The sequence below is a fragment of the Leopardus geoffroyi genome, chromosome C1 (assembly GCF_018350155.1).
Source record: "Leopardus geoffroyi isolate Oge1 chromosome C1, O.geoffroyi_Oge1_pat1.0, whole genome shotgun sequence".
NCBI lineage: Eukaryota > Metazoa > Chordata > Mammalia > Carnivora > Felidae > Leopardus > Leopardus geoffroyi.
Window position 1 is genome coordinate 94589911 of NC_059328.1, and position 14148 is coordinate 94604058.

The 14148-nt window shown below is 40.3% G+C and overlaps 1 pseudogene; it reads right to left on the minus strand.

Annotated features, from left to right (window-relative positions):
- Positions 1 to 3718: 3718 nt before the first annotated feature.
- Positions 3719 to 4325, minus strand: LOC123600050 (annotated as a pseudogene).
- Positions 4326 to 14148: the final 9823 nt, after the last annotated feature.

Sequence of the window (14148 nt, forward strand, 5' to 3'; positions counted from 1 at the left end):
CATTTCTGGAAGACCTCCAGAGTCCACCTAAGAAGTTTAAGCAACATAGTGAAACAAACAAACAAAAAACTTGAAAGAGAAAGCAGACATCTTCATTTTGTCTTCATAATCCCATCCCACAAGCCAGCACTGTTCAGCACCAACAACTAACTTCCCAGCTAGAAAGAGTTCTCCCCAGGAAAGCAATACTGAAGTGAGCGACCAGCTTCCCCAGTCTCTCAGGGCACTGTGCAAAGGTCCCACTCTGTTTTCACCCCAGCCAGACTGGCAAAGCTGGGACCCAGAGAGTTGGTTAGGAAGAAGAAAGAGAAGCAGAAGCTACTATTAACAGATGCACAGTGAGAATAATTGCAGTTCAGAGAGACCTGCTCTGCAGACAAACTCAGCACATTTTGCCACCAACAAAGCCAATGACCAGCACAACCACCACAGACCCAGGTTTTTCCAGTTTCTGCCCCATAAATATTCATGTTTGCTAAAGCCAGCCATATGAGTCTCTCCTTGCTCCCTTCTACTTCCTTGTTGGATCCCCGGAAGCACGCCAACAGTCATCCAAGCCCTCTATGGCTGTGTGAGTGGAAGATGACACTCTAGATTCCCCCCACTGACCCTCACTGCCATGCTCATGTTCATGCTTATGCTCATGCTCACAGCCCCTCCAGCTGTGCACCTCCACACACTTGCCTATCACCCACTTCCACTATAGCACACATGCCCCAGGGAAAAGTGTACAGCCACAAGTAAGCACACCAACAACCAAGGACTTCACAGCTGCTTGTGAGCATAGATCAGCTCTGACTTCTGTCTCCAGCCAGCATTACTGTGCCCATCTGTTGCAAGTCCCTCCAGTTATGCATCTGCATGCCCCCAGTCCAGCACCCCCCATCATCAACCTCCATTGCAATATGCGCACCCAGATGGAAAGCGTACACAGCCACAGGAGCACATGCGAGCATCCAGGGCCTCTACAGCTACCAGTAAGTCCATAGTTGACCTTGGCTCTTGCCACTTGCTTTGGCCTCCATCACCACGTGTGTCTCTGCAAATGGCTCCTGCCACTACATAGGAACCAGAAGCTGGCCCCTGCAGCCAAGTGTGTGCACACCGCTGGCTCTAGCCACCACTGCTGCTTACCCTGGTCCCTAGCTACTGGATTTGGAGGTGCTGCTGAGGACCCCCAACTGCCCTTACAGCCACTGCAGCCCTCCTGTAGTGTTAGCCAAGGACCATACAATTGTCAATGCTGTGAAGTCCACTGGCCTGAACCACAAATTATCATGTCCCCCAGAACCCAGTGCCACCACATATCCACACACTTGGCACCCTGTACCCTAGATCCATGATCCAGCATGCCCTCACACATGAGTGAAGGTTTCCTTTAAAGTCTGGAAGTCCATAAAGTCTGAAAGAGGTGACTGCTTTTTCAAATGTACAAGCACACACGCAAGACTATAAGGATCATGAAGAATCAGGGAAACATGACTCCACCAAAGGAGTCTCCAGTAAATCTCCAGTACTGGGCCCCAAAGAAATGAAGATCCAGAAATTACCCTACAAAAATATTCAAGTTATTTGTTCCACATATGGGCAGAGATCTACAAAAGAACAGAGATAATTTAATAACATCAGGGAAGCAATACAAGAACAAAATCAGAAGTTCAATAAAGAAATAGAAAACACAACAAAAACCAGACAGATAATGGAATAGAATAGAAAAGTTGGAAATGAACCCACAACTGTATGGTCAATTAATCTTTGACAAACAGGGAAGAATATCCAATGAGAAAAACACAGTCTCTTCAACAAAAGGTGTTGGGAAAACTGGACAGCAACACGCAAACAAATAAATCTGGACCCCTTTTATACACCATACACAAAAATAAATTCAAAATAGATGAAAGGCCTAAATGTGAAGCAGGAAACCATTAAAATCCTAGAGGGGAGCACAGAGCACCTCTCTGACCTCAGCTGTGGCAACTTCTTACTAGATATGTCTCCTGAGGCAAGGGAAACAAAAGCAAAAATAAACTATTGGGACTTCATCAAAATAAAAAGCTCCTAAAAAGCAAAGGAAACAATCGACAAAACTGAAAGGCAACCTACAGAATGGGAGAAGATATTTGCAAATGACATATCGGATAAACGGTTAGTATCCAAAATATATAAAGAACTTATAAAACTCAACACCCAAAAACAAATAATTTGGTAAAAATGGGCAGAAGACATGAATACACATTTTTCCAAAGTGCACATCTAGATGACCAACAGACACATGAAAAGATGCTCAACACCACTCATCATCAGGGAAATATAACTCAAAACTGTCATGAGATATCACCTCACACCTGTCAGAATGGCTAAAATCACAACACAAGAAGCAGATGTTAGCAAGGATGTAGAAAAAGGGGATTCCTCTGTTGGTACAAATGCAAACTGGTGTAGCCACTGTGGAAAACAGGATGCAGGTTCCTCACAAAGCTAAAAATGGAACTACCCTATGATCCAGGACTTGTACTGTTATGTATTTACCCAAAGAATACAAAAATTCTAGTTCAAAGGGATACACCCCCCCCCAATGTTTATAGTAGTAGTATCGATAAAAGCAAAATTATGGAAAATGCTCAAATGTGCAATGGCTGACAAATGGATGAAGAAGAAGTCGTGTATATATACAATGGAATATTACTCAGCCTTCGAAAAGAATGAAATCTCGCCATTTGCAATGATGTGAATTAAGCTAGAGTGTATCAAGCTAAGTGAAATAAGTCAGTGGGGAAAGACAAATACCATATGATTTTATTTACATGTGGAATTGAAGAAACAAAAACAAACAATTATAAGGGAAGAAAAGAGAGGAAAACCAAGAAACAGACTCTTATCTATGGGAAGAAACTGATGGTTACTAGAGAGGAGGTAGGTGGGGGGATGGGGAAAATCGGTGATGGTGATTAAGGAGTGCACTTGTGATGAGCACCAAGTGTCATATGTAAGTGTTGACTCACTGTTTTTAACACCTGACACTAATATTACATGTATGGTAACTAAGTGGAATTTAAACAAAAACTTCATATGAATATAAAAAATAACATAAAAGGCGTAGCAAAAGGAGTAAAAAGGTAGAGTTTTCACATAAAAATTTGTAAATTATCTACACACTTCTGGAAAAGATTCTACTTTACTATTAATTTTTTTTAAATGTTTATTTTTGAGAGAGAGAGCATGGGGGAGGGGCAGAGATGGAGGGACACAAAGGGTCTGAAGTGGGCTCTGTGCTGACAGCAGAGAGCCGGATGTAGGGCTCAAACTCATGAAGCGTGAGATCGTGACCTGAGCCTAAGTCAGATGCTTAACCAACTGAGCCACCCAGGCACCCCCTTTTTTATTAATTTTTAAGTATAGATTAAATAGCTATAAGCACAGAACTATAACAAACTATGGTTAAAATGTTATATATCTTCTACTTAAATGAGAATTTTTAAAAATGATAAAATTGTCTGAGATATGATAAAAGAGCTCTCATATATTATTATTAAAAATCCAATATAAGCAATATCATGTCTGTCTTATTTCTTGGGTGATGACCCAAGATAACAAGAGGCCTAGCGTTTTTCCCGAAGAAGAAAGCCAATTTACTACATTTAGTACTGACTTCTCTGCCATTTTTCTGTTAAAATACTGGTTTACTACACGGATTAAAATGGGCAGAGCATTGAGCATTCTATTTATTTCCAGGTGAATTCTTCACATTTCCTGTCTTTTGAAAGTTCACCTCCACAAATATTCTGTGACTATGTATCCTTGTAAATCCCAGTCATATAATTTCTTCCCACTGCCCTGGACAAATACAGTGGCTTGTTGTGGATAATAAAAAGAGGCAGCTAATCCCATGAACCCAGGTGGATACACTGGCTTCTTTATTTTTGAACTTCTAGCCAAAAGAAGTTAAACAATGCCAGCAAAACCAATAACACCAAGTCTTGGAAAAAATCCAAGAGGTGCATTTGGGAGATATTTATACCTGTCTGGCATGTCTAACCCCTACTGAACCAAGCTCTGCATCTTGGGCTTAGTTTGTGAGTACATTTCTTGACACCACCTTGAATACGGCTCACCATAATGTCAGAGATGTGAGATGCTTTCTTCAAGATGGGTCCTTTGGCTCCTCTACATATTTAGATCGACCCTCGGAAATGGAGTAGAGTGAAAGCTCCTTAACCTTCATGGCAGTTTTGTGAAGTGAGTCCTTGTTAGGTGATGCATAGACTTTGACGGTGTGCATACTTAAGGCAGGCTGGCCCCACAGAACTCTGAATTACCTGGAACATGTTGTTGGCAGAGGTGGCTCTGGCTCACACATATCAATAGTTCCTTTAAATGTAAATAGACTAAATTCTCCAATTAAAAGACATAGGGTTCCTGGGTGGATAAAGAACAAGACACATCTATATACTGCCTGCAAGAGGCTTACTTCAGAAGTCAGGACACACACAGACTGAAAGTGAAGGGATGGAAATAGATATTCCATACAAATGGAAACAAAACAAAAACTGGTTTAGCTATAGTCATATCAATGACATAGGCAGACAAAGACAAATACCATATGACTTCATTTATATGTGAAATATAAAAAAATAAAACAAAACAAAACTTCTAATTATAGATACAGAAAGCAGATTGGTGTTTGCTAGAGGGGAGTTGCTTGGTGGTGGGGAGGGCAAAATGGGTAGAGAATTTAATAAGTACAAACTTCTGGCTGTAAAATAAATAATGGGGATGTAGTATACAGCATGAGAAATATGATCAATAATATTGTATTAACTTTGTGAATGACAAGGTAACTACACCCGTTGTAGTGACCATTTTGCAATGTATATGACTATAAAATGACATGTTGTACACCTGAAATTAATATAATATCATCTGTCAATTATACCTCAATAAATGTTTTTAGAAAGAACAATGTAAGGGCAGGACAGATGCTGGGAAGTTGCTGAAGTAGTAGGACCTGAGGCTCATTCCATCCCACATTTACAACTAGATGTCTGAGTGAATAAACAAAAGAGCGATCTGAAGACTCTCAGAAAAAATTCCACAATTACATGTAGAAAAGAAACCGTATTGGAGAGTTTAGGAAGAGCAGAAACAGTGGTCAGAAGTTGTCCCCAGGAGTGAGGAAGCTGCAGACACAAAGATGGAAAACATCAAGGAACCCACACAGGGAAAATGAATCGCCATAACGTCTGGCTTTGAAAACTAGAAAGGGCTGAGCTCTGTGTTTGTATAACCTGTGGGTCTTGGAGCCTGCCGCTTTAAAAGGCTGCTGACTCAGCACTGGGCAAACCAGGAGGCTTAGTGATGGCTGGGTCCCCACTCTTAAAGACACAACAGCCACAGGAGAAGCAACAGAATCAACAGTTTGCACAGTGCCTGGGGCAAAGATAAGGAAGATCCATTTATAAGGATTTTAGAGCATGCTAGGGGTCTTCTCCAGGAACAATGCAGCTGGCAGGTGCCATTTCCCTCCCCTGCACCCAGCATAAACGCAGAGCCACCTGCCATAGGTGGTGCCGCACAGACAATTGCTACCTAATCTGCTAGCAGTGTGCCTAACTCTGAATGAGTTCGGGGCCCTCCTGCAAGCATCCTCGAGTCCACGTGGGTTCCAGAGGCCACTACCCGTGCAGTGGCAGCGGTGACCTAACAGCGGCCAGTGAGCAGGAGTTTGGAGACAGAAATAGATCAGTCACTCTGAGGGAGGCCAGCTGTCACATTGTGAGGAGTAGCCCAGGTGGTGAGAAAATGAAACCCCTGCCAACAGCCATTTGAATGAGTTTATAAGTGCATCCTCCAGCCCCCAGTCTAGCCTTCAGATGACTGCAGCCCAGGTCACAGACCCAAAACCGACAGCGGAGCTGCTCTCAGATTCCTGATCTGCAGAAACTATGTGAGGGTGTTCCCTTGGCCCTTGGACTTGGATGCCTGTTTCCTCCCCCAGGTTAGTCTGTCTGTTTGTTTTCCTTTACAGGGAAACCCCAAGGAACAAATCAAAGCACACTTGGTGGAGGGTCCAAAATATCACTGTGAGGAGGGAAATAAAATAACCAAAGTCACAAGAGAGAGAAAGTAACACTCTCAAAAAAACCCACCTCCTGAAGGGCCAGGCCCTGGACTGTGTATGACCCTCCTTTAATATAGCAGGGCTTGCAGGTGCAGAGCACCCAACAAGCTTTTAAAATACCTAAGGGACAGAAAACTAGCCAAAATGATGAAACAGAAGAATTCTCCCCAGAAGAAATTCCAAGAAGTAGTGACAGCTAATGAATTGATCAAAACTGATTTAAGCAATATAACTGAACAAGAATTTAGAATAATAGTCATAAAATTAATCGCTGGGTTGAAAAGCATAGAGGACAGCAGAGAATCTATTGCTACGAGATCAAGAGACTAAAAAATAGTCCTGATGAAATAAAATGCTATAAATGAGGTGCAAAATAAACTGGAGGCGACGACAGCTCAGATTGAAGAGGCAGAGGGGAGACAGAATAGGTGAATTAGAAGATAAAATTATGGAAAAAGAGGAAGCTGAGAAAAAAAGAGATTAAAAAAACACACCAGGATTACAAGGGGAGAATTAGAGAACTAAGTGATGCAATCAAATGGAACAATATCCCTATCATAGGAATTCCAGAAGAAGAAGAGAGAGAAGGGCTGAAGGTGTACTTGAACAAATCATAGCTGAGAACTTCTCCCATCTGGGGAAGGAAACAGACATTGAAATTCAAGAGGCACAGAGAACTCCCTTCACATGTAACTTGAATCGATCTTCTGCATATTATCATGGTGAAACTGGCAAAATACAAAAATAGACAGTTCTGAAAGCAGCTAGGGATAAACGGGCCTTAACATGCAAAGGCAGACACATAAGGGTAGTAGTAGACCTATCTACTGAAACTTGGCAGGCCAGAAAGGAATGGCAGGAAATCTTCAATGTGATGAAAAGAAAAAATATGCAGCTGAGAATCCTTTATCCAGCAAGTCTGTCATTCAGAATAGAAGGAGAGATAAAGGTCTTCCCAAACAAACAAAAACTGAAGGAATTCACCACCACCAAACCAGCCCTACAAGAGATCCTAAGGGGGACTCTGTGAATGAAATGTTGCAAGGACCACAAAGTACCAGAGACACCACTACAAGCATGAAACCTGCAGATAACACAATGACTCTAAACCCATATCTTTCAATAATAACAATGAATGTAAATGGACTAAATGCTCCAACCAAAAGACATAGGGTATCAGAATGGATAAAAAAACCAAGACCCATCTATTTGCTGCCTACAAGAGACTCATTTTAGACCTGAGGACACCTACAGATTGAAAGTGAGGGGATGGAGAACTATCTATCATGCTACTGGAAGTCAAAAGAAATCTGGAGTAGCCATACTCATATCAGACAAACTAGGCTTTAAATTAAAGGTTGTAACAAGAGATGAAGAAGGGCATTATATAATAATTACAGGGTCTATCCATCAGGAAGAGCTAACAATTACAAATGTCTATGTGCCGAATTCGGCAGCACCCAAATAATATAAAACAATTAATCATAAACATAAGCAACCTTATTGATAAGAATGTGGTAATTGCAGGGGACTTTAATACTCCAATTACAACAATGGATAGATCATCTAGACACAGGATCAATAAAGAAACAAGGGCCCTGAATGATACGTTGGAACAGACAGTCTTAACAGATATATTTAGAACTCTGCATCCCAAAGCAACAGAATATACTTTCTTCTCCAGTGCACAGGGAACATTCTCCAAGATAGATCACATACTGGGTCACAAAACAGCCCTTCATAAGTATAAAAGAATTGAGATCATACCATGCACACTTTCAGACCACAATGCTATGAAGCTTGAAATCAACCACAGGAAAAAGTCTGAAAAACCTCCAAAAGCGTGGAGGTTAAAGAACATCCTACTAAAGAATGAATGGGTCAACCAGGCAATTAGAGAAGAAATTTAAAAAATATATGGAAACAAATGGAAATGAAAATACAATAATCCAAATGCTCTGGGATGCAGCAAAGGCAGTCCTGAGAGGAAAATACATTGCAATCCAGGCCTATCTCAAGAAGCAAGAAAAATCCCAAATACTGAATCTAACAGCACACCTAAAGGAACTAAAAGCACAACAGCAAAGACACCCCAAACTCAGCAGAAGAGGAGAAATAATAAAGATCAGAGCAGAAATAAACAACATAGAATCCAAAAACAAACAAACAAACAAACCAGTAGAACAGGTCAATGAAACCAAGAGTTGGTTTTTTGAAAAAAATAAAACTGGTAAACCTGTAGCCAGGCTTCTCAAAAAGAAAAGGAGAGGACCCAAATAGATAAAATCACAAATCAAAATGGATTTATTACAACCAATTCCTCAGAAATACAAGAAATTATCAAGCAATACTATGAAAAATTATATGCCAACAAACTGGACAACCTGGAAGAAATGGAAAAATTCCTAAACACACACACACTAACCAAAACTCAAATGGGAAAAAATAGAAAATTTGAACAGAACCTTAACTTGTGAAGAAATTGAAACATTCATAAAAAATCTCCCAACAAATAAGACTCCTGGACCAAAATAGAAAGGGAAGGAAAACTTCCAGACTCATTCTATGCAGCCAGCATTACTTTGATTCCTAAACCAGACAGAGACCCAGCAAAAAAAGAGAACTACAGGCCAATATCCCTGATGAATATGGATGCAAAAATTCTCAATAAGACACTAGCAAATCCATTCAATTGGAACAGAAAGAATTATTCACCATGATCAAGTGGGATTCATTTCTGGGTTGCAGGGTTGGTTCAATATTTGCAAATCAATCAATGTGATACATCACATTAATAAAAGAAAAGATAAGAACCATACGATCTTGCCAATAAATGAAGAAAAAGTATTTGACAAAATACAGCATCCTTTCTTAATAAAAACCCTCAACAAAGTCAGGATAAAAGGAACATACTTAAACACCATAAAAGCCATTTATGAAAAGCCTACAGCTAATATCATCCTCACTGGGGAAAAACTTAGAGCTCTCCCCCTGAGATCAGGAACACGACAGGGATGTCCACTCTTACTGCTGTTGTTTAACAGTGTTGGAAGTCCTAGCGACAGCAATCAGACAACAAAAGGAAATCAAAGGCATCAAATTGGCAAAGATGAAGTCAAACTTTCACTTTCTACAGATGACATGATATTATACGTGGAAAACCTGACAGACTCCACCAAAAGTCTGCTAGAACTGTTACATGAATTCAATAAAGTTGCAGGGTACAAAATCAATGTACAGAAATCAGTTGCCTTTTAATACACCAATAATGAAGCAACAGAAAGAGAAATAAAGAAACTTATCCCATTCACAATTGTGCCAAGAATCATAAAATACATAGGAATAAACCTAACCAAAGATGTAAATATCTGTATGCTGAAAAATACAGAAAGCTTATGAATGAAATTGAATAAGATGCAAAGAAATGGAAAAACATTCCATGTTCATGGATTGGAAGAATAAATATTGTTAAAATGTCAATATTACCCAAAGCAATCTACACGTTCAGTGTAATCCCAATCAAAATTGCACCAACATTCTTCTTGAAGCTAGAACAGGCAATCCTAAAATTAGTATGGAACCACAAAAGACCCCGAATAGCTAAAGTAATATTGAAGATGAAAACCAAAGCAGGAGGCATCACAATCCCAGACTTTAGCCTCAATTACAAAGCTGTAATCATCAAGACAGTATGGTATTGGCACAAAAACAGACACAGACCAATGGAATAGAATAGAGACCCCAGAATTGGACCCACAAATGTATGGCCAACTAATCTTTAACATAGCAGGAAAGAATATCCAATGGAAAAAAAGACAGTCTCTTTAACAAATGGTGCTGGGAGAATTGGACAGTAACATGAAGAAGAATGAAACTAGACCACTTTCTTACACCATACACAAAAATAAACTCAAAATAGATGAAGGATCTGAATGTGAGACAGGAAATACTCAAAACCCTAGAGAGAAAAGCAGGAAAAATCCTCTTTGACCTCAGCTGCAGCAATTTCTTACTCGACACATCTCCAAAAGCAAGGGAATTAAAGGCAAAAATGAACTATTGGGACCTTATCAAGATAAAAAGCCTCTTCACTGCAAAGAAACAACCAACAAAACTAAAAGGCAACCGATGGAATGGGAAAAGGTATTTGCAAATGACATATCGGATAAAGGGCTAGTATCCAAAATCTATAAAGAACTCATCACCAAACTCCACACCCAAAAAACCAAATAATCCAGTGAAGAAATGGGCAGAAGACATGAATAGTCACTTTTCGAAAGAAGACATCCAGATGGTCAACAGACACATGAAAAGATGCTCAACGCCACTCTTCATCAGGGAAATACAAATCAAAACCACACTCAGATACCACCTCATGCCAGTCAGAGTGGCCAAAATGAACAAATCAGGAGACTACAGACGCTGGAGAGATGTGGAGAAATGGGAACCCTCTTGCTGGTGGGAATGCAAACTAGTGCAGCTGCTCTGGAAAACAGTGTGGAGGTTCCTCAAAAAATTAAAAATAGATCTATCCTATTCCCCCGCAATAGCACTGCTAGGAATTTACTCAAGGGATACAGGAGTGCTGATGCACAGGGGCACTTGTACCTCAACGTTTATAGCATCACTTTCAGCAATAGCAAAATTATGGAAAGAGCCTAAATGTCCATCAACTGACAAATGGATAAAGAAGATGTGGCTTATATATACAATGGAATACTACTCAGCAATGAGAAATAATGAAATCCGGCCATTTGTAGCAACGTGGATGGAACTGGAGGGTATTATGCTAAATGAAATAAGTCAGATAAAGACAGATACCATATGTTTTCACTCATATGTGGATCCTGAGAAACTTAACAGAAGTCCATGGGGGAGGGGAAGGGGGAAATAAAAGTTACAGAGAGGGAGGGAGGCAAACCATACGAGACTCTTAAATACTGAGAACAAACTGAAGGTTGATGGGGGGTGAGGGAGAGGGGAAAGTGGGTGATGGGCATTGAGGAGGGCACCTTTTGGGATGAGCACTGGATGTTGTATGGAAACCAATTTGTCAATAAATTGTATTTCATATAAAAAAAAAAGAATGCGTTCTCCTTAGGACTGGCCCACTTCAAGCCACTGGCCTCAGCCCTGGGCTCAGGGTGAATTTTTTAATGTGGCACATGCCCCACTCAGCAGATCTTCACCCCCATGCACAGATACCATGTCCAGCTGCTGTGGCATCCCTCGCCACCAACACTGCCATGTACTGACCACCACCCGCTGCCACCAAAGCGTGCAGGGCCTGTGGCTACAGCTGAGCTTGGGGGGAGCTGACAGTGCTAGCAGCTCGGTGAGAATGTTGATAAAACCGCTGCCCTACCCCCAAGCTTTCCTGCAGTGCTACCCCGTCAGAGCTGGGCTGGCCTGCATCTCAGTAACACCACAGACAGCAAGCACAGCCTGCCATAGGCAGTCAGTGAAGAATTCTGGACTTAAAGGAAAAGTTACTCAGACACAATAGCAAGAAGCAAGCAACATACATAGGAGACTCCTCTGAAGTGCAGAGTTCTGGTGAACAGGGGACACTGCACCACATGGTACTATAGGACCTCTGCTTCATAAAGCCACTACTTTTAAGAGCAGAAGACATAGATGACTTTCTTTTTTCGTTGTTGTTGTTGTTTTGTTTTGCTTTTAATTTACATCCAGGTTAGTTAGCTTATAGTGCAACAATGACTTCAGAAGTAGATTCCTTAAGCCCTTTACCCATTTATCCCATCCCTTCTTCCACACCCCCTCCAGGAACCCTCTGTTCTCCATATTTAAAAGTCTCTTATGTTTTGTCCCCTTCCCTGTTTTTACATTATTTTTTCTTCCCTTCCCTTATGTTCATCTGTCTTGTCTCTTAAAGTCCTCATATGAGTGAAGTCATATGATTTTTCTCTTTCTCTGACTAATTTCACTTAGCATAATACCCTCTATCTAGTTCCATCCATGTAGTTGCACATGGCAAGATTTCATTCTTTTTGATTGCCTAGTAATACTCCATTGTCTATATATACCACTTCTTATTTATCCATTCATCCATCTTTGGACACTTGGGCTCTTTCCATACTTTGGCCATTGTTGATAGTGCTGCTATAAACATGGGGATGCATGTGCCCCTTCGAAAGAGCACACCTGTATCCCTTGGATAAATACCTAGTAGTGCAACTGCTGGGTCGTTGGGTAGTTCTATTTTTAATTTTTTGAGGAACCTCCATACTATTTTTTAGAGTGGCTTCACCAGTTTGCATTCCCACCAGCAGTGCAAACGAGATCCTCTTTCTCCGCATCCTCACCAACATCTGTTGTTGCCTGAGTTGTTTATGTTAGCCATGCTGACAGGTGTGAGGTGGTATCTCATTGTGGTTCTGATTTGTATTTCCCTGATGATGAGTGATGTTGAGCATTTTTTCATGTGTCACTTGGCCACAAAAATGACTTTCCTGGTGCACAGAAAAAGACAGAGAGAGGTAACAAAATGAGAAACAGAAGAATTTGTCCCAAGTGAAAGAATAGAACAAAATCACAGCAGGAGATCTATGTGAAACAGAAGTAAGTAGTATGCCTGATGGAGAATTTAAAGTGGTGATCATAAAGATATTCACTAGACTTCAGAAAACGGTGGAGGACATCAGTTAGAACTTTGACAAAGAGATAAAAAATAACATATCAGAGATGAAGAACTCAATAAATGAAATTAAAAATACACTACATGGAATAAACAGTAGGCTACAGAATGCAGAGGAATGCCTTAGTGTCCTGGAAGACAGAGTAATGGAAAGCAATCAGGCTGAAGAGGTGAGAAACAAATAGTGCCTAACGACAATACACTTAAAGAACTCAGTGACTCCATCAAGTGTAATAACATTAGCATTATAGGGATCCCAGAAGGAGAAGAGAGAGAAAGAGGGGGGCATAATGTATTTGAAGAAATAATAGCTCAAAATTTCCAGAATCTGGGGAGAGAAACAGAGATCCAGATTTAGCAGGCACAGAGATCCCCCAACAAATGCAGCCCAAGGAGGTCCACACAAAGACACATAGTAATTAAAATGGCCAAAAACAATGATAAAGAATTTTAAAGGTCTCAAGAGAAAAGAAGATAGTAACTTACAAAGGAAGTTCCATAAAACTATTAGCTGATTTTTCAGCAGAAAAGTCAGAAGCCAGAAGGGAGTGGCATGATACATTCCAAGTGCTAAAAGGAAAACATCTGTAGCCGAGAGTGCTCTATCTAGTAAAGCTATCATTCAGAATAGAAGGAGAAATTAAGAGTTTTTCAGACAAACAAAAACTAAAGGAGTTCATGACCACTAACCAGCCCTACAAGCCATATTAAAGGGGAGCCTTTGAGTGAAAAAACCATGAGTAAGAGTATAAAAAGTAAAAAACACACAAGCAGTGAAAATAAGTGTTTCTGTAAAAAAATCACTCAAAAGATTCATAAGTAAAAGGGTGTAAAAATATGATGCCAAATATCAGAAACATGGAGGGGAGAGGAGTAAATAACAAGGTCAAAATTAAGTGACCATCAGCTTAATATAGACCGCTAAGTGCAGATCTCATATATAAAACAAGGGGCACTGGGGTGTTTCAGGCAGTTGAGTGTCAGATGTTTGGTTTCAGCGCAGGTCATGATCTCACAGTTCATGGGTTCGGGCCCCACGTCAAGCTCGGTGCTGGTGGTGCAGAGCCTGCTTGGGATTCTCCCTCTCTGTCTCTTCTTCTCTCCCTCTCTCTGTCTCTCTAAAAATAAATAAATAAGCTTAAAAAATAAAAAAATAAATAAAATTAATGGAAACCACAAACCAAAAAGACCCAATAATTTATGTGTAAAAAATAAAAGAGTAAGGAATCTAAGTTGATCACTAAAGAAAGCCAACAAGCCATAAGAGAGAAAGGGAGGAAAAGATCATTAAAAATCCATAAAAACAACCACAAAACATATAACACAATAGCAATAAATGCATATCTACCAAAAATTATATTGAAGTTAAATG